Source organism: Phascolarctos cinereus, unplaced genomic scaffold, assembly GCF_003287225.1.
Source record: "Phascolarctos cinereus isolate Bilbo 61053 unplaced genomic scaffold, phaCin_HiC Scaffold_1;HRSCAF=81, whole genome shotgun sequence".
In the NCBI taxonomy this organism is placed as follows: Eukaryota; Metazoa; Chordata; class Mammalia; order Diprotodontia; family Phascolarctidae; genus Phascolarctos; species Phascolarctos cinereus.
The window spans coordinates 128,227,712-128,255,534 of NW_027555514.1; the positions used below are offsets into that span (position 1 = coordinate 128,227,712).

Consider the following 27,823-nt stretch of genomic DNA (forward strand, 5'->3'; position numbering starts at 1 on the left):
TTACTTTGCATTATATTAACAGTGGCTAACCACAACCAAATATTTCCTTTTCATTTAAAGAGAAATTGTTACTGGTATTCATGTTACATAATGTTATAATGCCTCCTAGGCATACCTAACTTGACTCTTAAACAAGGTACACACATAATACAGTGCTTTCATGAGGAAGACTCTTTTTTTTTGTATTTTTTAAATTTGATATTTTTTTCCCCAGTTACATGTAAAAAACAATTTTTAACATTCATTTTTAAAAACTGAGTTCCAAATCTCTCTCTTCCTCCCTCCCTACCCCTCCTCATTGAGATGGCAAGCAATTCGACATAGGCTATATACATCTGCAGTCAAGCAAAACATTTCCATAATAGTCATGTTATGAAAGATTAACTGTATTTCCCTCTATCCTATCCTACTCCCTATTTATTCTATTCTCTCCTTTCACCTTGTGCCTCCTCAAAAGAGTTTGCTTATGATTACCTCTTCCCCCTATCTGCCTTCCCTTCTGTCAACCCCTTTCCCCCTACTGTCCTGTAGGGTAAAAAAGATTTCTATACCCAATTAAGTGTGTATGTTATTCGCTCTTTAAGCCAATTCTGATGAGAGTAAGGTTCACTCATTCCCTCTCAACTCCCCCCTCTTCTCCTCCATTGTGAAAACTTTTTCTTGCTTCTTTATAGCATCCCTTCATATTCAATTCACACTTGTGCCCTCTATTTATATATACTCCTTCTAGCTACCCTGATAATGAGAAAGGTCTTATGAGTTACAAATATCATCTTTACATGTAGGAATATAAATAGTTTAACTTTAATAAGTCCTCATTATTTCTCTTTTCTGTTTACCTTTTAATGCTACTCTTGAGTCTTGTATTTGAAAATCAAATTTTCTATTTAGCTCTGGTCTTTCCTCAAGGATGCTTTAAATTCCTCTACCTCAATGAATGCATTTTCCCTCCTCATGGATTAAATTCACTCTTACTGGGTAGGTAATTCTTGATTTTAATCCTAGCTCCAGAATATCATATTCCAAGCCCTCTGATCCTTTAATGTAGAAGCTGCTATATCTTGTGCTAGTTTGATTGTGGTTCCACAATACTTGAATTGTTTCTTTCTGGCTGCTTGCAATATTTTCTCCTTGACCTGGGAGCTCCAGATTTTGGCTATAATATTCCTGGCAGTTTTCATTTTGGTATCTCTTTTAGGAAGTAATTCAATTTCTATTTTACCCTCTGGTTCTAGAATATTAGAGCAGTATTCCTTGATAATTTCTTGAAAGATGATGTCTAGGATCTTTTTTTGATCATGGCTTTCAGATAGTCCAGTAATTTTAAAATTATCTCTCCTGGATCTATTTTCCAGGTCTCTTGTTTTTTCCAATGAGATATTTCACATTTCATTTTTTTTTCCATTCTTTTGGTTTTGTTTTATAATTTCTTGATTTCTTATAGAGTCATTAGCTTCCATTTGCTCCATTCTAATTTTTAAGGAATTATTTTCTTTAGTGAAGTTTTGGACTTCCTTTTCCATTTGGCCAGTTCTGCTTTTTAAGACATTCTTCTCATTGGCTTTTTGGACCTCTTTTGCTATGTGGTCTAGTCTATTTTTTTAAGAGGTAATACTTCAGTATTTTGGGGGGTCTCCTTTACCAAGCTGTTGACTCATTTTTCATGATTTTCTCTTATCACTCTCATTTTTCTTCCCAGTTTTTCCTCTACTTGTCTTGCTTGATTTTCAAAATCCGTTTTGAGCTCTTCCATGGCTTGATTGAGACCAATTCATATTTTCCTTGGAGGCTTTGGATGTAGGAGCTTTGACTTTGTTGTCTTCTTCTGAGTGTGTGTTTTGATCTTCCTTGTTACCAAAGTAAGTCTCTGTAGTCTTGAGTTTTTTCCATTGGTTACTTATTTTTCCAGCCAATTACTTGACTTTTAATTCTTTGTTAAGATAAGGGCTCTGTTTCCAGTGTGGAGTGTGAACTATCCCAAGCTTCAGAGTTTTGTGTAGCTGTTTTCAGAGATACTTCTAGGGACCTGTAAGTTTTCAATTCTTCCAAGATGGTATGATCTAAGGAGAGGTGTTTACTCCTCTCCAGACCTGTGCTCTGTTCTGTGAATGACCACAAGCACTCTTTTTTGCCCTGGAACTGTGAAGAGAGTCCCCTGTCCACTGCTGCCACAAGCTCTGCTAGGCTAGTGCTCCTCCTTACCCCAGGACTGCCACCCAGGACTGAGACCCAGATCCAAGTATGGGTAAAGTAACAGAGCCCTGCCTCAATGCTAGCACAGAGACCCCTTTAATCTCCTTCTGATCGGTTGTTCCATCCCCTTAACATCTGTGGGCTGAAAGCTCCAGAAGCAGCCATTACCACTGCTGATTCAGTCACTCCCAAGGCCTGCTGCTGGTTTGCTGGGGCTAGGGCTGTGTTGGTGCAGCCTGTGCTGGACTATGCTCCTCTCTCGCTCAGGTCTGACAAACATTTCCTGCTAACCTTCTAAATTGTCTTTGGTGTCTGTGGACTGAGAAGTTTGGAAACCACCACTGCTGCCAGTGATTCAGTTCCCTGAGGCCTGCTCTGGGTTTACTGGGTCTCAGTCTACACTAGCACAGCCTGCGCTGGACTGCGCTCTCTCTCAGCCTGGTGCAACAGACCTTTCTTGTCGACCTTCCTGGTTATCGTGGCTCGAAATTTGTTTCACTCTGTCTTTTTGTGGGTTTTGCTGCTCTAGAATTTGTTTAGAGTAATTTTTAAAGGTATTTGGAGGGGTTTGGGTACAACTCAGGAGAGTCCTTGCCTTTCCTCTGTCATCTTGGCTCCACCCCGAGGAAGAATCTTAATAGGCAGTTTATTCATTTATTTTAAATGAATAGATGAAAAAAATATTCACTCAATTGTTCTGAAGTCTCTCTTCTAGCTATGTGGTCAGCTTTGATGACTATCACTCAAGAAGTCTAGTGGAAGAGTATTAGCAGTTAGCATTCCAGTTGTTAGCAAATCAGGCATACTCATTTGTCAAGAATAAGAGGCCATATGAAATAAATTATTTTCATGGATGGTAACACTGAAATCTTCTTTGAAACTGTTGTAGATGTGACTTAAAATGTTTTACAGCAAATATAGGTGTTGGACCTGTGATTTCATTGTTATACGGAACTCCCCCCTGAGGAAATTCCCTAAGCCAAGGCAGATTGGTTCTTTGCAACCTATAATATTAGTTGCTAAGAGACCTGAAAATTAAATAACTTTTCCTGGGCCACACAGCCAGTATGTATGAGAGGTAGGATTGAAACCAGGTCTTCCAAACTTAAGGAGCTCGCCAAACCCCTCCAAATACCTGTTAAAAATGGCTCTAAACAAATTCTGAAGCAGCAGAACCCACAAAAAGACAGAGTGAAACAAAGTTCCAGCCCAAGACAACCTGGATGGTTGATCAGAAATGTATATTGTGCTAGTCAGGTAGAGGAGCACAGTTTGGAGTGGGCATGCAGGCAAACCAGGCTTCAGTGAACCTAGAGCAGGCTTCGGAGGACTGAATCATGGGCAGCTGTGGCAGTTTCCAGACTTCTTAACCCACAAACTCCAAAGACAACTTAGAAGTCAGTGGGAAAAGTCTGTGACTGTCATGAGAGAGAGAAACTTGGTCCCAGCACCAGTCCCCAAGCACAGCCCTGGGGCGGCGGCTACTTCTGGAGCTTCTGACCCACAGACTGAGGGGGAATTGAGTGGCTGATGAAAGAGGGGATTGCAGGGATCTCTTTTCTGGGGCTGAGGAAAGATTCTCTTGCTTTGCCCATGCTTGGATCTGGGTCACAGTTCTGGTTGGCTGTCCTGGGGCAAGGAGGAGCGCTGGTGTGGTGGAGTTTGTAGTGGTGGTATAGAGAAAATCCTCCTCACAGTTCCAAGGCAGAAAAGAGTGCTTGTGGTCACTCCTAGACCAGAGCACAGGCCAGGAAAGGAGTAAACACCTCACCTGTTATCATACCACCTCGGAATAACTGAAAATTTACAAGTCCCTAGAAGTATCTGAAAATAACTGCACAAAACCCCTGGATCTTGGAACAGTACATTCTCCACACTGGAAGCAGAGCCTACCTTCACAAAGAGTTTATAATTCAAGTAACTGGCTGGGATCATGACCAAAACCTTGCCAAAAAAATCAGACAGTAGAATCTTACTTTGGTGACAGAGAAGATCAAAACATACAACCAGAAGAAGACAACAAAGTCAAAGCTCCTACATCCAAAGCCTCCAAGAAAAATATGAATTGGTCCCAGGCCATGGAACAGCTCAAAAACGATTTTGAGAAGCAAGTAAGAGAAGCAGAGGAAAAACTGGGAAGAGAAATGAGAGTGATGCAAGAACATCATGAAAAACAAGTCAACAGCTTGCTAAAGGAGACCCCAAAAAATACTGAAGAAAATAACACCTTAAAAAATAGCCTAACCCAAATGGCAAAAGAGGTCCAAAAAACCAACGAGTAGAAGAATGCCTTGAAAGGCAAAATTGGCCAAATGGAAAAGGAAGTCCAAAAGCTTACTGAAGAAAATATTTCCTTAAAAATTAGAATAGAGCAATTGGAAGCTAGTGACTTTATGAGAAATCAAGACACTGTAAAACAAATCCAAAAGAATGAAAAAATAGAAAACAATGTGAAATATCTCATTGGAAAAACAAGTGACCTGGAAAATAGATCCAGGAGAGAGAATTTAAAAATTATCGGGCTATCTTAAAGCCACAATCAAAAAAAGAGCCTAGGGCATCATCTTTCAAGAAATTATCAAGGAAACTGCCCTGATCTTTTAGAACCAGAGGGAAAAATAGAAATTGAACACAGTTAAGGAGCTCTCATGTACTACCTCCCTATCCACTACACACTGGCCAATAACACTTAGTTAAAATATCTTCCTGACGATTAGAACTATTTTAAAAAGTGGAATGGGCTACCTTGGTATTTAGGGATTCCCCTTCACTAAGTCCTTCAAATTAAGTTTGGATGGCCTCTTGTGGGGATATTATAGAAAGGATCTCTGATCTTTTGGATTAGATTACTTATTGGCTCCTTTCCAATTCTTTTTTTCTGTTTTTCTATGAAATGGTAATCAGCACGAGACACTGAATACTGGAGAAATTGTTAAGCTCCTTTAGCTGGTCTATCTTAGTCATCCAAGTGGTGCTGGAAGAAGTCACAAAACAGTAGTCATTGAGTCTACTACAAATTTGTTCTATTTAACCTGAGTGAGCCCTCACTAATGCACAATGATCATTGATTGTCTCACTCTCACTGTTCCTATAGTGGCTGTTCCAAAATTTTCCTCTCTCCAGTCTTCTACCTATCCCTGAACCCCCTCCCTTCAGATGATCTTATAATTTTCATTAACTAAGGAGATTGAAACCATCAGTCATGAACTCTCTTATCTGCCTTTTCCAAAAGTTTTTATAGCATTATACCCTCTACTCCCTCCTTCCAGTCTAGAAAATTAGGTGACCATCTCTTGCCATCTTCTTTAAGAAGGTGATCCATTACTTAACCCCGTTGCCTAGCCAAAAAAACAAAACAAACAAACAGGAAGGTGATCCATTGATTATTATTCCCCCCCATCTTTATTTCCCTCTATCTATTGGCTCCTTCCCTTCGACTACAAACATTCTCATGTCTTTCCCATTCTAATTTTTTTTCCTTGCTCAAATCATAGAATGTAAGATCTAGAAAGGATTTAATAAATAAATAAATAAATAACCTAATCACAGAGTTACCAAATATCATCTAATCTAACCTCTCTATGGCAACCTTTTCAAATATCCATACAAGTCTAGCTAGTAGATTTCCAGGCGTGGCTAAGCTACTAATTCCAAAGGCAGCAATTTTTATTTTTACAGTTCTAATTGTTAGAGGGTTTTTTTGTCCCTCAGACATTGAACTATATATAGTAATCATGATCTCAGCCAAAGCAACGGCAAAAATAGACAAGAGATAAACAAGGAAACTACATTTTGCTGAAAGTTACCACTGGAAATGAATTAATTCAATGTTTTACATATGTACACCAAATGGCATAGCATCCAGACACTTAAAGGAAAAGCTAAATGAGTTATAAGGAGAAATAGATAGTAAAACTGCAAGAAGTGGAATGCCACATGTATCCCTTTCAGAGAGAGACAAATTTAACTAAAACATAAATGATGTAAGTTAAGAGCCAGTATAGAATTTTAGGAAAATTAGAAATGATAGCTCACTGGTAATTATTGAATGGAAATAGCATGCTGTGCATGGCAGCATTACAAAAATTGGTCATATATTAGGACATGGAAACCTCACAAACAAATACAGAAAAGCAGAAATATGAAGTATATCCTTTATTGACTACAATGCAGTAAAAATTCTATTCACTAAATGTCTACCAAGGAAATTATTAAAAATTTACTGCAAACTAAATAACTGAATTCTAAAGAATTAATGGATCAAGGAAGAAATGGAAACAATAGATAATTTCCTTAAAGATGATGACAATAGTAAGACAACATACCAAAAATTCTAGGATACAGCCAAACCAGTTTAAACTAAGAGCCAGTATTATATGTAATGGGGATATACGTTAATTCTTTCCTGTAAGATCTAGGGTAAAGGATGAGAGTACATTGTAAACACTGCTATTTAATATAGTTCTAAAAATGTTAGCTATAGCAATAAGATAAGAAAAAATTAAAGAGTAAGCATAGGCGAAGAGGAAGCAACATTATCTTTTTTGCAGATGACATCATAATGTAAGCAATAACTTTAGCAATGTTGCAGGATATAAAATAAATCTACATAAATCATCTTCATTTCTATGTTACCAGCAAAACCTAATAAGAAGAGACTCAAAGAGAAATTCAATTTAAAATAACTCTAAAATATGTAAAATATTTGGGATACCACCTACCAAGCTACTCAGAGGAAGTATATGAATACAACTACAAAACAACAATTATGGTAATAGAGACAAATATGATTTTTAAAATATTAATTGTTCATGAATAAGCTTATTCAGTATAATAAAATGATGACTGCCTAATTCAAGGCCATACCAATCAAATTGTAGGATTACTATATAGAACTAGAGAAATTTAAAAATTCATCTGGAGGAACAAAAGGCCAAGAATCTCGAGGGAAATAATGAAAAGGAGGTTTACTAGTATCAGATTTCAAACTGTACTACAATCAAAATGAATTTTGTGCTGATTGGCATAGAAATCGGTCTATCAGTGGAACAGATTACACATTATCCTTCTCTGTGTGTGTGTATATATATATCTATATCTATCTATATCTATATAGATATCTATATCTATCTATATAGATATAGATAGATATAGATAGATATAGATATATATCTTCTGTGTGTGTATACATGCACATATATATGTATACACACACGCACATACCAGCACATACACATATATAAACAAACAGAAGCAAATTAAATTAGTAGCCTACTGTTCAGAAAGCCCAAAGATCATAGTTATTGGAGTAAGCTCTTACTATTTGATAAAAACTGCTGGGAAAAGTGGGAAAAAAGTCTGACAAAAAAGCTAAGTATTGATCAACACTTCATACCATATGCCAAAATAAGCTCTAAGTGGATACATGTTATATTAAAGAAGCAACAAAGAAATTGCCTTTGAAATTTGAACAGGGTAACAGTTCATGATCAAATAAGAGTTGGAGAGAATCACAGAAGATAAAATGGACAATTTTGCTTATATAATTTTTTGGGGAAAAGTTTTTGCACAAACAGATCTAGTGCAGCTAATATTAGAAGGGAAACAGTTAAATGGGGAAAAATCATGAAGGGGGGAAGGGAAGGTGAGAAAGATTTTGAGACTCAAAAGTTTAAAAAGTTGAATGTTAAAAATTATTTTTACGTGCAATTGGACAAAATATTCTAAAAAATAAATGGGAAAAACCTTTGCAGCAAGATGTCTTGTTGAGGGTTGCATTTCCAAGATATAAAAGAATTAATTCAAAATTATAAGAATAAAAGCTATTACCCAATTGATAAATGGTCAATAGAATAGGCAGTTCTCAGGGGAAAAAATACAAGCTGCCTAGAACTAGGTGAAAAAATGGTCAAAATCACTAATAATTAGAGAAATTCAAAATAAAACAATTCCAAGATTCCACCTCATACTTATTAGATTGGTAAAATTGGAAAAAAATGACAAATGTTAGATGGTTCTGCAGGAAAATAGGCATATATATCTATATACTATTGTTGCTATGAATTGTTACAACCATTCTAGAAAGCATTTTGGATCTATGCCCCCCAAAGTTAATAAACTGTGTATAACTTTTGGCCCAGGAACTTCACTACTAAGCAGAAAGAGGAAAAGGCTCTATATTTTTAAAAATATTTATAACTGCACTTTGTGAAATGGCATGGAACTAGAAACTAAGGGAGAACCCATCAGTTAGAGAATAGTAGAGCAAATTATGATACCTGAATGTAATATCATATATTGTGCTAAAAGAAATGATGAAGTGGATAGTTTCAGAGAAACCTAGGAAGGCAATGAACTGATGCAGAATGAAAGTGAGCAGATTTAGAAAAATGATTCATACTGTAACGACATTGTAAAAAAAAAACCAAAACCCAAAACTAAGTGTATTTCTAAGTGAAATACATATGAACTCTAATCAACACAATGATCAACCATGATTCCGGGGTACTTATGATGAAGAAGGCTACCCACATCATGATGGAGAGGTAATGGAGGTAATTAGCAGAATGAAATGCACTTTTTTTTTTACATGGGCAATGTAGGAATTTATTTCCCTTGACCATAAACATTTGTTTATAATAGCTTTGTTTTTCTTTATGTTCAGGGATGGGATAGGCAGATGAAAAGGACAGAAAATAAATGTTTGCTAATTGAAACAAATGCAGATATGGTCATTCCTCAACGTTCCTGGGTTTAACTTTCACACTTTCAAATATTCTCATGAAAACCTCATTTTCACTTTTGTGTTGGTAAGTGCACATGTTCCCAGCAATAAACAGTAGAGAAAAAAGTGAAAAGTGTGCTGGGTGCAAGTTTGTGGAGCAGCTGGTATCCTACTAGGTGCTTCACTGATCTTGTTCACGTTATTGTTGTAAAGAGCTCCCCACACATTCATTGCATATTTTCAATGGTTGCCTTTAAAACTCAAGTTTTGTGTTACAATTATGCCCAAAGCATAGTGCAATGCCTTGGGGCTCTAAAGTGATGTTGAGACTTTACCAGTCTTGGGGTCTTCCAGCAGCAGTGACTAAAGTCACAGCAACCTCTCCCTTAGTTTTCAGAGGGTAGCCAAGGTAGAGAGGTTTACAATAGTACAACATTCAATACAATGCCTTCATACCACCATTTGCCACAGTGGAAAGTTAAAAAAGTTTTAGTTTTAAGAATTTATTTGCTGTACGGTATTTATGGTACTGTAGATTGCATGTGTTATGAAAAGTGAATATTGTCTGAAATCAATAATCTATTGATTTTTTATTGAGATGTTAGCGCAAAAGGTCACATAATTCTAAAAAACGTTACCAACTTTATTTTGTGTATTTCATAGTATGGGTTATTCATGATTGCTTTGTTAGAAAAGAGCATACCATCAGAATTAATGTTTTGTTATAAAGAACTGTATGTAGAAAAGTATGTTTCCAGCAGTCTTTAGCAAAATATTACAGTTTTGGGTGTTCACAGGAACCTAACCTCCTATTTCTCATAGGTTCAATGTATCAGCATTTGTGTTCATTTACTTTCATGCCGTTTTCTAGAAATGTTACACTCCCATTCCCCCAAAGTTGATGATTGACTGTAGTAGTTTTTTGGTTCTCATGTTGCCTCATTGGCATATGTTGAACTTGTAGTCTATAATCTTTTGCCACTGCTGTCTAATATAACCAATGCATCTTATACTCATGAAACTTATGTTGGCTTTTTTTTTAAATCCAGGAAGGACTTCAAGTTTATCTCTGCTAACTTTCATCATAAAAGATGTGGCCCCTAGTTCTAAACCTCTGTAGATCTTTTTAGACTCTGCCATTCTTTGTTTCAGTTATTCTTTCCAGATTTTTATTATCTATAAGTTTGATAAGCATGCCAGTTCTACCTTTGTTCCTATATTAAGTTTGAGTTACCTGCTGAAAATCTAAATGGAGATGTCCAGGAGGCAGCTGGATTAAAGGGAAAATATTTTATGCTGTAATTGGTTGGAAGAGCTGGATATGTTTAGCATAGAAAAGAGAACACTTAGGAAGGACATGATAACTTTTTTCAAGTATTTAAGGTGGCATTATATTTGCTTCATTGTGTCTACAGGAACAGAACTAGGAAGAATGGGCAGAAAGGTATAGAGTAGCAGATTTTAGCTCAGTGTTAATGAAAACTTTAAAATTAGATTTCTGTATCCCAAAGAAATAAAAAAGGGATGGGGAGGAGAACTTATTTGTACAAAAAATATGTATAGTAGCTCTTTTTGTGGTGAAGAATTGGAAATTGAAGGAATGCCCATCAATTAGGGAATGGATGAACAAGTTGTGGTATATGAATGTAATGGAATATTATTTTGCTATATGAAATGACAAGCAGGATGCTTTCAGAAAAAACCTGGAAAAACTTAACATGAACTGATACAGAGTGAAGTGAATAGAACCAGGAGAATGTTGTACACAGTAACAGCAATATTGTAAAATGAACAACTGTGGATGATTCAAGACAATGCCAAAGGATTCATGATGAAAAATGTTATTGGCTTCCAGAGAAGGCATCTGAATACATACTGAAACACACTGTTTTTCTTCCTTCTTTCCTTCCTTCCTCACTTCTTTCTCTTTCCTTCCTTCCTTCCTTCCTTTTCTTTTTCTCTCTCTCTTTCTTTCTTTCTCTCTCTCTTTCTCTCTTTCTCTCTTTCTTTCTCTCTTTCTTTCTTTCTCTCTTTCTCTCTCTCTCTCTCTTTCTTTCTTTCTTTCTTTCTCTCTTCCTTTCTCTCTCCCTTTCTCTCTTTCTTTCTTTCTTTCTTTCCTCTCTTCCTTCCTTCCTCTCTTCCTTCCTTCCTCTCTTCCTTCCTTCCTTCCTTCCTTCCTTCCTTCCTTCCTTCCTTCCTTCCTTCCTTCCTTCCTTTCTTCTTTCTTTCTTTCTTTCTTTCTTTCTTTCTCTTTCTTTCTTTCTTTCTTTCTTTCTTTCTTTCTTTCTTTCTTTCTTTCTTTCTTTCTTTCTTTCTTTCTTTCTTTCTTTCTTCTTTCTTTTTTTTTTCTTCTTTCTTCCAAAAAATGACATGATTGCACATATATAACCTGTATCAGATTGCTTATGGTTTCAGGGAGAGGGGGAGGACAGGAAGAAAGGGATAGAATTTGGCACTCAAAACTTAAAAAAAGACGAATTTTAAAAAAAAATTTATGTGTAATTGGGGGAGAAATAAAATGTTATTTAAAAAATAAAATAAAATGAAATTAGATTTCTGTCTTCTTTTAAGTCCATGAGTTCACCAACACTGATGTTTTCTAGTGGAGGCTTCATGATTATTTGTTGGGCAATGTCTTTGAGGTGGTTCCTGCTTTACTGTGGTATGGACTAGATGACCTCTGAAATTCCTTCCAATTCAAATTTTATGATTCTATAAATATCCAAGTTAGTCCAATGGAAAAAGAGAAAGAAAAGAACATAAAAGGACTTTGTCAATGGATTCTCAGCGTAACAGAGAAATTTCTCCCTAACCCAATCAATTTTGGATTTCAAGAGAGGGAAAATACCTAGCAAGGTATTTTTGTACCTACCAAAATACCTACCAACAGAACAGGGGCTTGCTTTCCTTTAACTTCGTGTGTTCCCTCTTTTTTTTAATTAAGCATTCCTGGTATATCAACAGTAATTTCTAGGTGCAACAGCTTCAGCTAAGCACAACTTAGTTTTGATAGGCTTCTTATCTTACTAAAGATTTGTCTGATCAGTCATGCTACCCTTACACTCCTTCATAGATCCCTGTGTTCCTGACCTCTCTCTATTGATATGAACCTGAACTGCTTATTCCTGACACAGTTACTTGGAGTTACCAGAGCTCCTTTCGAGATATCACCAGCCATTGTGTCCTTTCTGAGCACTGTTGCCTCTCTATTGGGCCTTGTCCATAAAAATGCAAAAACTCATCACTTCTTTCTTGTCTCATCACATCACTCCTATGATCAAAAAGCTCCAATGAGTGCCTATTATTCCTTTAGGATGAAACACAAACTCCTTTAGAATTTGAAGCCCGTCACAAGCTGACTCCAACCTTCCTTTCTAATCTTATTACTCATTATTCTCCTTCACTTATATTCCAACTAAATTAGCCTTCTTGTCGTTCCTCATGCAAGACATTCCACCTCCCATCTCCCATGTTTAGAATGTACTCCCTTATCACTTCTGTCTCTGAGAAGTGCTAGTAATCTTCAAAGTTCAGCTTAAGAGCCACCTCTTGCTAGAGGCCTTTTCTGATTCTACCAGTTGCTAATGTTCCCTCGTATGCAGTTACTACTACAACAATAATAGCAGCAGCAACAACAACAATAATAGCTATCATTTATATAGCACTTTAAAGTTTGCAAAACACTTTATACAAGTATTAGTTTATTTTGTTCTCACCCTGGGAAAGGTGCTATAATTTTCTCCCTTTTACAGATAAAGAAACTGAAGCAAACAAGGTTAAGTGACTTGACCAGGGTCATCCAGGAGATAAGTGTCTGAAGTTGAATTTTAACTCAAGACCTCCTGATTCCACATCCAGTACTCTATTCACTGCATAAATTAGCCACCAAAATTACTTTGCATTTATTTCATAGATATTTTGTATTTGCGCTACTTCCCCCAATATAATATAAGCTCCTGAGATCTAAAACAGTTTCATTTTGTCTTTCTTCAGCATGCAGCACAATATTTGACACCTAAAAGATATTTATTAAATGTTTCTTGATTTACTGATTGAAGAGCTACAGATGAATGACAAGCTGAAGTATGTAAAGGAGATGGTGGTGAGGAAAGCAGAAACTGTAGCATATTCGAATGAATTGGGAATGTTTAGCTTAAAGAACAGAAGATTTAATGGGAACATGATACCATTCTTCAAGAGATTTAAATTCTGTCATATGGGAAAGGGATTTGATCTGTCCTCAGAAGAGAAAAATAGAAAGACTGAATATAAATTGCAGAGAGAAAAATTTTGGCTTAGTATAAGGATGAACTTCCTTACAAGAAGAGTTTCTCTTTCATGGACTGGGCTTCCTTAAGAAGTAATGAGTTCCTTGTCATTGGAGGTCTTTAGGCCAAGGCTAAATGACCACAATTTCCCTTCACACCCAATGGAGACATACCAGGACTTTGAACTTGAACCCAAGAGCTTTGGGAATAGCAATGCCCTTCTCCCAAACGGTTAGATCTGTTTCTAATCTAGCTCCCACACCCAGCATTGAAAGGAGAAATCCTCCTGGACAGCTGTGGACCAACTCCCACCAATAGCTCAGATAAGAACAAGGACCCAGAAAGTGGCAGCACCTCACATACCAGTAGTCCTGCCTCCAGCCCAACCCTCACAACCATCATCTCAGGGAGCAACTTCTGTGGAGAAGGCATCATCCATCCCCACCAATTGCCAACTAGCCACCAGGGGGCAGAATATGCCAGAGAAGTCAAACCACCACCACTTTAACCATTTTCCTTCAGACCTTGATGGAGACAGCTCAGGACCTTGAACCCAAGAGCTCTGGAATAGCAAAACTTCCAGGCTACTGCCCACAAGCATCATTCTTGGAAGTCACTCCTGTGGAGATTCAGTGTGGCAGTTGCTCCTGCAGATGTTATAGCCACAGCTACTAAACACCCAGAAAAGAAAGTTCTTAACACCAGAGTCTTTGACACTGTCAAATGGTTCATCATCAGAAATGGATGAGGTTTTATCACTTGACATGGCACTAAAGAAGAGGGATTACCATCTGCATTGTTGCTATACCCTAAGGACAATGGGACCTTTCTTTCTGACTCACGGATGAAACCTTCCATATGTGTTGTCTCTTTGTTAAAATGTGAGCTCCTTGGGAGCAGAGACTGTCTTACTTTTCTGTTTGTAGCCCCAGTGATTATCACAGTGATTTATACAAAGTAAGCCTTTAATAAATGCTTTATTCATTCATCCATTTGACAGAGATGTCATAGAATGGATTGCTACTCAGGTATGGGTTGGAATAGATGATTTTAAGGTACTTTTAACCTTTTGTAGTCTATAAATCTATGATTATTCCCATTTTAGAGAAGGGTACAATGATCACACCATTGGAAATTTAGCTCATATTGTTTGAAGTGTGAGTGAAGGAGCCAAAAATAGAATCCAAATTTTATTGATATTATCCTTCATGCTCTATGATTGAGTGCTCTACTCATATCACTGATTTTAGGTTAATGATCATATTTTTCAAAAAATGGAGCTAATGTCATTATGTCAACTCAAATTCCAAATCCCCTACATTCCAGTTTACCTATTAGGGCCCGGGTGAGTCAACAGAGCTTTCACTCAAGGCAAGCCTGAACAAAGTGGCATCTATGTTTGTTTGGAATCCTTAAGGATGCTCACAAAGAAGAAGACTGGGAGTGGGGGAACAGTGAGAAACAACATTTTCCACTTTCTTAAAGGTAGTATGACCATGGTGGATACTGAAACACTAAGTTAAGCACAGGCAACTAATGCAGTGATAAAAATTAGATTCCTATATTTAGGGAGAAAACATTCTTGACAATTAATCACACTAAAGGAGCTCTGGATTTTACAATCTAGATTTATAATTGTTGAGATGTTGCATTTATAATTATGAGACAATTGTTTTATTACTTCAGTGTGGCCTCATTTATGTGGGCATTCTTTTCATTGGCAGAAATCACAATGTATTTAACTGTTAAAGATGTGCTCTGCTCTACAACATTGTTTGCAAAAGTCTGTCTCTTCTTTTCTAATAATTTCATTAATGATATTCTTGACATATACACAAATCATTCTCAAATAGATTTTGTAAAGATAAAAAAATTGGACTCATGTGTTGGTACTTATTGAAGATTATAACCTAATTTAATGAATGATCAAGAGAGTAAAAAAGGAGCAGTAATTTGCTTTCTGACAGCACATCTTTGAACTTTCAAACAACTTTGAAGTTCTATGCAACTTATAATGAAACAAAATTAGTTGTCTTGACAATCATAACACATGCCTGCTTATAGATGTCACACCAAAATAGTAAAAGGTCAGTGACAGCTCTTATTAGAGGATGGCCTTATTTGGGGAGGAGAAAGCTGGGATATAAAATGTGAATATCAGAGTATTGATACTTATGAATCTGTCAGTACTTCTAGTTCTGGCAAAAGTGTCAAATCCAGGACTTATGAAATTCAAGAGGGCTTTCATAGCAATTTGCCCCTCCACTTCATCCCTTATTCTTCCTGTCATTGCTTTTGAGGCTATTCTCTGAATACCTGTTCTCTCTGACTCCTGCCTATGAGTCAGATGTCCCTGGGAGCAGCTATGTATAATATAAGTTAGGAGGCCATTGGTAACACTAAGTTGCTTTTCTATGCCCTTTCCTTCTCACCAGAATCATCAAAGGTAGGGATAAGCAAGAACAACAAATACTCAATAGATGAAACTAGAAGTGAGATTAACCACAAGGGAGAAAATAGTTTATTTCAATTTTTCCTTTCAACTAGAAATCAGTGAAAGAAATATTCCCTGTAAGGCAAAAAAAAAATCAAGATGACAAAGTGGTTAATAAAGCAGGGGAAGGAGGGAAATGTCCAGTGCTTTTATTATTGAAAACCAGATTTAAACTTTAATTTTAAGTAAATATCTATGCAAAGAAAAACTCAGTAAATTATGCAGTTAAGATATTCACTTGCAATTTTGTACATGAAACTGCGTTTGATAAAATTATTATGAAACCATATCCTTGAAAACTGATTAGTACAGAGCAGGACAAAGTTAGCACTATTATTTCTTCTTTGAAAGTTTTCTGTGCCATTCTGAAAAGAACAGAAATCTCAAGAGTTCTGGTTCTGACACTTCTGAGGAGTCCTAGTTCTGACACTTATTATAACCTTGGACTAGCCTCTTTAACTCTCTCAATGTCAGTTTCCTGGCTTCTAAAATGAACTTCATAATACTCATGGTACCTACTCCATCAGGCTATCAGGCACAAAACACTTTGTAAGGTACAAGATGAGTATGAGTAACTTATACTCACACAGATCTCTGATCTCACTCATATGTGTATTCTCTTCAGTGATAAGGGAGTCCGTCCATCCTGCATGACTCTTGTCCATGGCCTCCCTTTAACTTACCATAAGGGGTCCACTTAACATGCAAGGGGCCATCCTCACTTTCTTATGTCTTTCAAGATACCTTGTATAATTTTGACAAACATGGAAGAGATCTTGTTGAAGAGTCTTTAGGTGGTGTTTTGTTCTACCCAATTAAATGTTTCTTTTTTTTTCTTATCAACAAACAGTAGATCCTAGATCCTATATTATATATATTTCAGTCAAATGAATGATGGTAAAAATGTAGTAGAGTCTATAGTGATATTAATAAGAAAGAAGGAAGGAAACAAACATTTATTAAGCACCCTACTATGTGCCAGGCACTGTGGTAAGCACTTTACAAATATCTCATTTGATTCTCACAGTTCTGGGAAGTAGGTGCTATTATTATCCCCTTTTATAGTTGAGGAAATTGAGAAAGAGATTATGTGACTTGTAAGCATCTGAGGTTGGATTTGAACTCAGGTCTTCCTGACTCCAGTCATTCTATAAACTGCACAACCTAGCTGCCTCTGTAAATTCTGATTTTTTCCCCCATGCCTTTGTTACTTTTCTCTCTTGTAGATAATCTGAGAATCCATCCCTTGAGATCCTCAAAATTGTGTTGGTTTGAGCATGGGTCTCCTCTATACATCTGATAATTATCTGATAGATAATTATATCTATCTCATCCTCTAAATATTGTTAGTCTAGCATATGTAGTTTTCAGGTTTAAATTAACTTGTAATCACTATTTCATTGATGGGGGAAGCAGAACCCCAAGCTTTATATCCCAAGGTTGATTTTTTTCTCCCACCAGATACCATTTCCCATTTATCCAGTTCTATAGTCAAACAGAAATCAGAGAAACTCCTCAAAGGGGAGAGAGAGAGAGAGAGAGAGAGAGAAGAGAGAGAGAGAGAAACCTCCACATTAGTTTATTACAGCCTTTCCTGAATCTGACTTTGTCAGAGGAGAGAGAGAGAGCATGGAATGGAGTTTCTAGTGAGTGAGCATGTATCCCTCTGGCTGCAGAAAAGGGAATTCAGGGGTGATGAAGACAAAATTCACCTATTTCGCAATTTTAGCCAAGATTGGCTCTGCGCAAAGTTATAAACTACAAGAGTTGAAAGGGACCTGAGAGATCATCTGTCTGGTTGAGAGGTACAGTAGAAGGAGCACTGGATTTGGAGTAAGAAGTCCTAGATTAAAATTCTACTTCTAACACTTTTGAGCTATCTGATCTCGGGCAAAGTACATTCATCTTTCTAGGCTTCAGTTTCCTCATCTGTAAAATGATAGCAATAGGTTAGGGAAGATTACTTTTAACTTTGAATCTATCATTCTCATTCATCCCTCTCATTTTACACAATTCCCAGAAAGACATGGCCAAATTCAAATAGCCAAATAATAGCTGAGCAGCGCCTACAGTCCAGGTTTCATGATTCCTAGGACACTATGGTGGTTCAGTATAACCACAATGTGAAATTGTGCTTCCCTGTCTCCATTTCAGCTTTCTTAATCTTTCTCACATTGTTTTTCTCCTACTCCTCCTTTCATCTTTTTTTTTTAAGCAAAACAACTGGGCCATTTGATTAAAAAAAAAAAAGGAATATGAGATCCTTCAAGATTCCATCCTTGTTAAAGAAATACAGGCTAAGCCTATACAAGTTGGTATAATTTTCATTTCTATGGGTCCAATTGCTCTCCTGCATCTTTGTATTTCTTCAGTGAACTGTACTCTCTCCCTTATCTCTGCACATCTCTCTCTTTAAAGTCGGAGCCTACCTCCACATGTGCTGAGAGGCAGATTTCGATTGGAAGAATGAGCCCATTGATTCTGAGGGCCTGGATAGTAAGCATTTCACTACTTATTGTTGTCTGGGCAGTTAGGAATAATTCAATAAGGTTTGATTGAATTTACATAAAGACAGCAGCAGGCTTCCTGAAATCACAAGTGAGGAGTGGGTGGGAGGGAGGTGAAGGGAACAAGTGCTGTGTGTGCATTGATGGTGTGAGCCAAAAGAGAGAAAAACAAACCAAGTTTCTTCCTATAAAAATTCAAAGTCTGCTAAGAAAAGGAACAAAAAAGGATTAAAACAAGAAACATTCTGACCTCCATGGTAGGCAGGAGTGAAAGATAACACACACAATATTAAAATATTCCATTTTGAGGGAGAGGGAGCATGAGAGAGAAATATCAAGGCTTTACTTAATCATATTATTTATTAGGTACTTTATGGTTACAAAATACTTTTCCCACAACAGTCCTATGAAGTGGATAGTGTGAGTATCATTACCCCTCAGGAAACTGAGGCTCTGAGAGTTTAGATACCTTATTCATTGTCACACAGCTACTGACTAGGGGAACTGGATGGGAATGAACCTAGGCTCTCTGGTTCTTTTCACCGTACCAGGCTGTATCTCTAAACTGGACTGAAAGCAAAAGCGGTCACTGTTTTCCCCACATTATTTACTTTTTCAAATAGTATGTGTCTTATTACTTTGGTGAGTTAGAACATAGTATTAATTAAACCAAAGTCAAGGATTTAATCCCCATAGAGCATGTATGCATATGTATGCGTATATATACATATCTGTATGTATATATATGCACTGTATGGGGATTGCAAAAAAAAGTGTGTGTATACACACACACACACACACACACATACATTTCTTTTTTTTTTGCATGATTGAGACCACACTATATCCCTAATATTGCATTGCCATTTAGCGAATGTAAAGTGTGTGTCATAAGAGAGACAGAGTAAAAGAGCTCGAATAGGTCAGTACAAACTAATTTTAGACTTCTGATTTCATTAACATAGGGAATTCCCAGATGAGGACTATCTTTCTACCAATGCAGGTCAGCACCTTCTCTGAAATTTATAGTCTGAGAGGGTAAAACCCCCACAAAACTTAGAGTCTAGGCCACTGAAAAGTCAAGTTATTTCCCGAAAGTCAGTGTGTGTCAGAGGCAGGGCTTGAACCCAAATTTCACTGGCTCTGAGGGCAAATCTCTGTCCATTATGACTCAAAACTCATCATGCTATTTGGAAACAATACTAACAGTAACATTTATGTAAGTACTTTTCAATTATAAGGTTCATGCACTATCTCACAAACAGCAAAGTTAGATTAATGGCATAAGTATCTATAACTTCAGTGCTTACATGAATGTTATTAATGTGAGTACTTTCTCTTCTGGTGAGGACCCTAATCCCTTGAAGCTTCTTCACTGAGTCTAATTCTTGTTCATTTATTTCCATAAACCCCCCATAGTATTATTATTTCTATTTTGCAGATAACGTAACTAAGACTTAGGAAATTCAAGAGATAAAGTGACTTGCCCAAGTGCACAGTGAAGAGGGGTGGGAAACCTATGGCCTTGAGGCCACATGTGGCCTTTTAGGTCCTTGGATGCAGCCTTTTGACTGAGTCCAAGTTTTACCCAACAAATCCTTTTATTAAAGGGATTTGTTCTGTGAAGTTTGGATTCAGTCAAAGGGCTGCACTTGAGGACCTAAAAGGCTATGTATGACCTCAAGACCACAGATTTCCCTGCTGGATTAAACCATAATCACTTGTACTTGAAGACTTGGCAATTATAATGTCATTGTTCACAGCAGTGACTCCATAAATCTACTCAGTCTGTTTAAAATATGTTTCTAATAATAATTTACAAATTGTGGTTACTTTTAATTATGTCACATTTATGAATTTATACCTTCAGGGGTGGAGAACTTGTGGCCTCTTAATATTCCCTTAAAAATCCACTTAATAAAAGGATTTGTTCTGTGAAGTTTGGATTCAGTCAAAGGGCTGCACCTGAGAACCTAGAGGGCCCCATGTGGCCTTGAGGCCGCAGGTTCACTATCCCTGCCTTAAACATTACTGACCCCATGGGCCTAATACTGAAGACTGTTCAAATGGATGGTGTGTAAGTGAGGAAGTGGTTGCTTTGCTTGTTTACCAAGGTCAATGACTGGTAGATCAACTTGATTTATTCTGGGCAGTGTATGACAAGGAACAGAAAAACAACCTGTGTCAATTGTTACCAGAATTAATGTTGCTATATGGAGGAAAACATTCTGAGGAGAACAAGTCACTATAACCTAAATGTGTTTTATATTTATTGTTAGTAGAAAAACCACCTGCACCTCAGGTTACTGAATACTGTATTTCTGTCTTTTTGCTAACATAGCTAGACAAATCTATAAGGATACAAATTGACTTGAGTTGGTAACATAGCATCAAAAAATTTTTTTTATTGAAACACTCATGATAGTCCTGTTGTATTCCTACCTTAGTTTTATTGCTGAGTACTACTCTAGACTGATTTCTCTTAATAATAATAACTGCCATGTATATAATGAATGAAAAAAAGTGCTTACTATGTGCTGAGCACAGTGCAAAGTGCTGGAAATACAAACAGAAAAAGCAAGACAATTTCTACTCTCAGGGAGCTCACAGAGCCCTACCCTCTTTGTCTTGTCCTAGTGAAGCTTCCACTCCCCACTAGAGCCCCCATGGAATTCTCTGCCCTTAAAGCTCCTCCTTCATTGGAACTATTCCCCCAACTACTTGAGTGACCCCTACAAAATCTGCCACTACTGGAATTCCAACACGCAAAACTGAGACCTCTCCTTCAAACACTTGGTTCTGATCCTACCTTAAGCTACTACTTGTTAGAGACTTTGCCATGTCTCAGATGGTAAAATGATTTTCCTAAAGCATGGCTTGATCAAGTCAGTAAATTCCTGGGGCTCCATATTACCTCTTAGACCAAATATAAACTCTGCTGTTTGTTAATTAAACTGGCCCCATCCTACGTTTTCTACATTATTAGTTCATACAATTTCAGTCAATGCTCTCTACTATCCAGCTAATCTCATCTTCTTGCTGTTCCTCACACTTGACTCTCTCTTAACCATCTCTTTTTAGTATCTTGCCCCAATGCCTGAAATATACTCTCTCCTCATATACCCCTTTTATGATTCCTGATTTCCTTCAAGCCCAGCTTAAGTACCACTTTTTTTCACAGTCTTTCCTCATCTCACTCAAGTTGCTAGTGTATTTCTCATGAAGGTTATTTTGTATTTGTTTTGCATGAATTGTGGGTGTGGATGTATGGGACTGTGTGTGCACACATGTGCATGCCCAACATCACAGGCATGTGTGTTGTTTCCCCCATTAGAATGTAAGCTCTTTGAGGCCTGGCTTTTTTCTGTATATCCCCAGCACTCAGCACAGTGCCTGGTAGATAGCAGGCACTTAGTATTTAGTGTTGATTATTGATGGAGTGAATGTAGTTCCCATTTCCAATGCAGAAAGTAGGGAAAATGGGGAGACAGGGTGTAAGAGAGGGGAAAGAGCACTTAAGTAAGACATGCTGGGTTTGAATCCTGACTCTGCTACTTTCTATCAGTATGACCTTGTAAAAGTCAGTTAGCCTCTCTAAAGTTTAGTTTCCATCTATAAAATGACAGGGTTCTTCTGGAAAACAATTTGGAACTATGTGAGAAAAATCACTAAGCCATTCATACCCTTTGATCCTGTTATTGGGCCCATACCCCAACAAGGTCAAATACAGAATAAAAGGCCCCATAAGTACCAGCATATTCATAGAAGAACTTTTTGTGGTAGCAAAAGATTTTAAAACTTCAAAACAAACAATAACAATAATGGTGACAACAACAGCCACCTGGAAACCAAGTAGATGCCCATTAACTGAGAAATGGTTAGAACAACATGGCATATGAATGTAACAGAATAGCAAAGTGGTACAGGAAACAATGAATTATAAAAACAAATGGGGAGGTTTATAGGAACTCATCTAGAGCAAAGGAAGGAAAACAGTACACAGTAATTACAATAATGGAAATGAAAACAACTCTAAAAGTCCAATTCAGATTAATTGCAAAGATACAGAACATAGAAAATGCTGCACGGGACGCAGTAATTTGTTTGGTATGTTTTGCTTACTTTGCTTCAGGAGGGTTCATTGTGGGGAGGGATAGTAGATCAGAAAATGATAGTGGCATTAAAAATGGGTTTTTTTAAGAAAGGAAAGAAATTGGAGACATTTGTCTAGGTTATCTCTAAGAACCCTTCAAGCTATATATCTTATGGACCTAGATACCAAGGTGGAACTTAGAACTGGTTTTCCCTTGTGTCATACACAGTTGTTTGGTTGTCCACAGTGACATCATGAGCAAAATGGGATTTTGTGGACTAGCCTGTGAACTTGATCACAGTACTTAACATCTCTTCAAAGAGAAAATAACTTCCAAATAACTGACTTAAAAATGAATATTTGAACAAAAGCACATTATTTATGTGGGGACTGTCTGTGCCAAAATGAAAAAAAAAAACCCACTCGTTTTCAGTCTTGGACTTTAATTTTCAAAGTTACTATAATAGTTTGGAGAAAAAAGAAAAAAGTCAGGGAAAGCAGCCTAACAGATGCAAGTGTATAAGTCTTTTGGAAAGATACGAGATTATAATATTTAGTCCAGAGGCGTAACTCATTGGTACTTCATGTCAGGTTGTTAGAATAATTTTTGTTGTTGTCACATCCCCTTCTGGTGTGCTTACCCCAGATCATCCCAAGCCCAAGGAACATTTTGGCCTTTTGGGACTCACAGACCCAGGAAACGATGTAAAAGTTTTATCAGCCAGCTGCACAAGGCTAAGTACAAACAATAGCTTTTGGCCATAACTGCCTGGATGCTGCTTACTGGAGACTATCTAAAACGCACACATACACACAGAATCTCTCTCGCGCTCTCTCTCTCTCTCTTCTCTCTCTCTCTCTCTCTCTCTTCTCTCTCTCTCTCTCTTTCTCTCCTCTCCCTCTCCTCTCTCTCTCTCTCTCCTCTTTCTCTCTCTCTCTCTCTCTCTCCCCTCTCCTCTCTCTCTCTCTCTCTCTCTCTCTCTTCTCTCTCTCTCTCTCTCTCTCTCTCTCTCTCTCTCTCTCTCTCTTTTCTCTCTCTCTCTCTCTCTCTCTCTCTCTCTCCTCTCCTCTCTCTCTCTTTCTCTCTCTCTCTCTTCTCTCTCTCTCTCTCTCTCTCTCTCTCTCTCTCTCTCCTCTCTCTCCTCTCTCTCTTCTCTCTCTCTCTCTCTCTCTCTCTCTCCTCTCTCTCTCTCTCTCTCTCTCTCTCTCTCTCTCTCTCTCCTCCCTCCTCTCCCTCCCTCTCCTCTCTCCCTCCCTCCCTCTCCCTCCCTCCCTCCTCTCCTCTCTCTCTCTCTCTCTCTCTCTCTCTCTCTCTCTCTCTCTCTCTCTCTTACACACACACACACACACACACACACACACACACACACACACATACACTCACAGACTTTTAAATTCTCAGAGGTTTTTACCATAAGGGATCTTTGATTACATGGAGTTTTAGCTTGTTTCTTTGACACTTTTATTCCTTAAAGCCAATTGCAAACTTTTAATAAACAGCCTTAAATGATCCCTTTGTTCAATTAACCAGTCAAATTGCTAGTGTGCCAAAGAGGAATCTCCATAAATGAAATATGGAAATTAGATCTGGAAAAGACCTTAGATATTATCCATCTATATAATCATATAGCCATCACAGATTTAGAGCTGAAAGTCATTTCCAAACCCCTCACTTTATATACAGAAGGAAACTCTATGCAGAGGTTAAGTGACTTGTCCAGGGTCATCCAAGTAGTAATTAGAAGAACTAAGATTGGGGCAGCAAGGTGGTGCAGTGAATAGAGCACTGGCCTTGGAGTCGGTAGGACCTTAGTTCAAATCTGGCCTCAGACCCATGATACTCACTAGCTGTGTGACCCTGGGCAAGTCACTTAACCCCAATTGCCTCACAAAAAAAAAAAAAGAGAAGAACTAGGATTGGAAACCTAGCCCTTCTGACTACAAATAATCATAATGAAAATAATAACTATTATTTTAATAACACTTTAAGGCTTGCAAAGCACTTTACATATATCATCTCACTTGATCCAATCTTCACAATGAGTAGAGTAGGGGTGGGAGGAACAATTTAAAAACCCCTAAGAACATGCAAGAAAAAATGCTACGTATCTGAGCATCTTATATATCACCTAATTCAAGCCCCTTATTTTAAAGATAATAAAATTGAAGTTCAAAGAGGGTATGTCCAAGAACAGAAATTTAGTGGTAGAATCAGGGCTAGAGCTCAGGATTCATGACTTCTAGTCAATAGTCTTTCCATCATATCAGAATAACTGAATGGCTTATTTATCCTCCTGCCATACAATGGGAGATAAGGTATTAATGGAAAGCTCCCTGCAGGCAATGAAACCAGAAGTCAGTTGAGCATGCATAGATACTAAGAAGAAGCCAGGTAGCCCACGGCAACACATACATCTACCAAATTTTCTTTTGTTTAGGTGGGAAGGGCAATGTCAACCTCTATATAGGAACTCCACAAGCTGTTCTCTAGATAGGAGCTCCTTAATCAGTTGCTCTAAGAATAGAATACAGTCTACTATAGGGCATTAGGAGAACACCCCCCCAATCTGGAAAATCTGCTTAAAATTGTTTGCCCTCCCTTAATACAAGAGAAGTTTGAATTATTATGGTATTAAAAGATGAAACATATTGGTGTTATACAGTATTCTCTAGCTGTGTGTGTATGTATATATGTTTATATACATATATGTATATATGTATTATGTATTTCTGAGTTTGTACACTTCTATGTCATCTGCAGTTTCCCAAAACTCCCCCAAAATTCCCATTTAATTTTTTATGCTGACCTATGATATATCAAAACTGTGATGGGGAAAGTCTCAATGTGGAAGGGATAGCTGTGTTTTCATTTGGCATTTGGTATCCTTGCATCCCTTGCTCTATACTGCCTCCCCCAAAGAAAAAAAGATGAGAGAACAATAAGGTCCATGTGACAGTGAGGCAGTGGTGTCTATTTTCACTTAATGATATATAGGATTATGAGAGATCACTACTTTTTGTATTTCAGAAACAACTCAATTGGCATATTTGCTTTTCCTCAGACTGAATTCCACTTCCTGTCTTCAATACTTGTGCACAGGCTGCCCTGTATGTCTAGAAATCCCTTCCTTCTCAATTCTGCCTCTTAAAATCTAGCCTCATTTGTGATTCTCACTTCATGAGAGGTAGCATGGAATAGTGTAAAAATATAAGATTTAGAGTGAGGAAAATCTGAAAACTTGGATTAAATCCAGGTTCATCAATTCTGAGCTATGGTAGGGCTAAAGCCAATTGGGTGTCCTCAGTAAGTCCAACACCATTATGGTAAACCCCTGAGAGTAGAATGTCCAGTCTACCCAAGGAGAGGCAAATTGGCCCATGTCTGAAAAATGGAATGGGTTAAGACTTCTGATCATTTTGTTATGGCCTGTGAGTTGAAGAAACAAAAGAAAAATGTTCTGGGAACAAATGCTAATTTTACCAAAATTGCGGGTGTGTAGGGGGACAGTTTAGCTAGGATAGTGAGCTGCAATGTGGTACGGTGGCTGGAGAGCCTTCCTCTACAAGAGCAACATCCCTCACAAAATCTTCCTTGGTGTGCTTATAGACTGAAAGTTATATTCAATAGACTACTAGTATGGCACAGTACAGAATTTCTTGGCTTTCATTTTCTTATCCTTGCCATTCCTTCCTTTGAATAACCAGATAAAACCAGGATCACGAGATTGAATGCTATAAGAGATTTTGGAGGTTATCTGATCCAATCTCTTTATTTTACAAATTAGGAAACTGAGACTCCAAGAAGTGAAATGACTTGCCTAAGATCTCAGAGACAGTAAAGGAAGAGTCAGCATTTGAACTCAGGTCCTCCCACTCTAAAGCTAATATTCTTTCTGTGGTCAAATGGTACTATGTGAAAAGTAAGAGATATAACTTGTATTCACCAGACAATCAGTGACAAGGTAAAACCATTGTAGGACATGGCTGAAAAAATATATGTGGAACTGGAATCCTAGGTTATAATGACCAAATGGCAGTTATTTAGTGAATGTTGTGATTCCTGACTCCAGGGCCCTGAAGTCTTAATCCAATACCTTATTGTGGTATGGAGGTGACTCAAGGTTCTAAAAGGTTATGTCAGCAAGCACAAACTTAGGTCCTACTAGGTTGAAAGGCTTGGAGTGACGTGACTAAGTGATGGACTATGATCTAAGAAGCAAGCTAGCTAAGTTCTGAGAGGCTTATCTTCAGGTTGACCACAAGGTGATGAATATTTTTGGCCACAACCATTCTCAAAGGCCATCTATGAAATTGTAGAAAGATTGCAAACTGTATTGGTGAAGAGAATATCTATACCAATCAAGTTAGAGATTTTTAAAATATTGAAGAAATTAATTCCTGAAGGGAATAAGTTTAAAATGGGGCACCCTAGTACAAGTTATTCCATTTCCCTCCTTTCATTTGCAACCCAAAATTGTTTAAATTGTTTAAAATATTCTGCTGTAAGAAATGAGAACTTATAAATAATTTCAGAACAGAAAAAAAAATTGCTTCCTGAACTGCCCCAGGTTTCAGACATCTCTTTAATCTGAACATTGGTAGCATTTACCACTTGTACTTCATACATATTACCATATATTGCTGTTTAAGTCTTCTTTCTGGGAAAGACGTGTCTCCAGAGTTAGAAGACCTAGATTCAAATGCCGCCTCTGGTTTGTATGACCTTGGGTAAATCACTTAACCTCATTTAGCTTCAGTTTCCTTATCTGTAAATGAGAGGATTAGACTAGATGGATTTTGATGTCTAAGACCTATAATCTTAAGATTCTGTAAACCTAGATCTATTATTACATCATCCTATGTATCGATTGTGCTTAATATACACTGTTTTAACAATTTTTATGTACTGTTTTAGTAAAAGGGCATTGACTGAAACTAGACAACCTAGGTTAAAATCCCTGTCTTGATGCTGTGTAGCCTTGGGGAAGCCACTTAAATATGCTTGGCCTCAATTTCCCTGTCTGTAAAAAATGACTGAATTGGATTACATGACCTCTCAGGTTCCTCTAGTTTAAGTTCTATGACTCTGTAATCTTGTAATATTGTGTTGCCATGGGCAAGTATGGATGGATTATAGTCTAAACTGTTAGAGGGAGAGCTCAAATCAGTAGGATCACATATCTGTCTAAGTAGTAGGAACTGTCCTCTAGTTCCTACCACATTGAAAATGCTTTGAGGGTATGGACCCACTCTTATGGGTTTTTTGTGGGCTCAAAGCCTAACACAGTGGCTGGTAATGGGAGCTCCATTGGCATTTAGTGTTGATATTAATGCCATACCCTTCCTCCTTCCCCCCACCCACCCATGGGAATGATTTAAATCCCTTTTTTTGCTTCTTGTTTAAATAATTCAATCCTTGCTTGTCATTGGAAATCCACCACTATAACCAATATTCTGTATACTTTGTAAACCTAAGCAGTAAAGAAATGGATGCCTCATTTCTATTTAGAGTTTCAATATAGTGTGAAGTTTTTCTGTCTCTAA

General features: G+C 37.4%; 1 long non-coding RNA gene across 1 annotated transcript in view; it reads left to right on the plus strand.

Annotated features, from left to right (window-relative positions):
- The window catches only part of LOC110200662 (uncharacterized), a 39,479-nt gene extending 25,338 nt beyond the window's left edge, over window positions 1–14,141 (plus strand). Inside the window, exon 3 of the long non-coding RNA XR_002322290.1 lies at window positions 12,911–14,141. This is a non-coding gene — a long non-coding RNA (uncharacterized LOC110200662). The remainder of the gene's footprint in view (window positions 1–12,910) is intronic.
- The last annotated feature ends 13,682 nt before the right edge of the window (window positions 14,142–27,823 follow it).